The 964-nt window shown below is 35.3% G+C and overlaps 1 protein-coding gene across 1 annotated transcript in view; it reads right to left on the bottom strand.

Moving 5' to 3' along the window:
- Positions 1 to 286: 286 nt before the first annotated feature.
- Positions 287 to 964, bottom strand: part of fars2 (phenylalanyl-tRNA synthetase 2, mitochondrial) — a 117,832-nt gene continuing 117,154 nt past the window's right edge. Inside the window, exon 10 of the mRNA XM_055007294.1 lies at positions 287 to 964. This exon is cut by the window's right edge and continues 500 nt beyond it. The gene's annotated coding sequence lies outside the window, so the exon portion shown is untranslated.

Raw genomic sequence — 964 nt, 5'->3', positions numbered from 1 at the left:
CGAGTAAATTTTTTGGTTTTGTGACGGAAACTTCATGTTGTACACGACATTTATTTGGATTTCTAGATGTTGTATTTCATATGTTTACTCAGATTAAGTATGTGTTTAATAAGGCAGCGATGTGAACGTTTATAATCGTAGATTTTGTTTCCAGAGCTTTCAAACACATTTCATGGTCTTCTCATCTTTCATTTGATTTTTCTTTTTTTTTTTTTTTAAACAGTAATCAATAAAATCTGGTCCAAGCTTTCATGAAGTCAAACAACAACACACTGGGAGAACAACGTCACCAAACTGTTTTAATGTTTTATCTAAACATATAAACCCGTCAGAAAAACTACAACACACAAACCGCAGCTTTAATTCAAGCTGTCATTTCCAACGTAAAGAAAAAAAAAAGAATTGATTTCATGTGTTTATCTGGAGGATGATAAAAGTCTTTCTTTCTTGTTGATTTCTCTTCAGTGTTTCTTCTCTCTTCCGCTCAGCTACTTCAGGTTTTAATGCATCGTAAACTGATATTTGTCTCGAGAACCGAAAAATGAACCAGAAACTACTATCGGTAGCGAGCTAGTAGCTGTGACAGCCCGCTAATCGTCACGGTGAAAACACAGAAAACATGGAACTGGGTGAAGTTTTTAGTTGTTTGAAAAGTTTCCAGACTTTCTTTCTTTTGGTGGAAGCTTTAATCAAACATCTTTTGTTGCAAAAACCATTTTCATGATTCTGGTCGTGTGTTTTATGCACCCATCATCCACCCCGACCACCTCCCTACAGACTCTAGTGAAGTTTGTTCAAGAGGACGTTGCCACATAAACCGGACTGGGGAAAAAATGGTGCCAATATAAGAAAAATGCCAAATATTATTGAATTTTATGTTATTTTTACATGCTGGAGGGTAAAATTAGAGGACAACTAGTTTTGGTTGTAATTTCTACCAACATAAAAGTGTTTCAGGACCTTT

Source organism: Amphiprion ocellaris, chromosome 22 (assembly GCF_022539595.1).
Source record: "Amphiprion ocellaris isolate individual 3 ecotype Okinawa chromosome 22, ASM2253959v1, whole genome shotgun sequence".
In the NCBI taxonomy this organism is placed as follows: domain Eukaryota; kingdom Metazoa; phylum Chordata; class Actinopteri; family Pomacentridae; genus Amphiprion; species Amphiprion ocellaris.
This window is presented reverse-complemented; position numbering and strand designations above follow the sequence as displayed.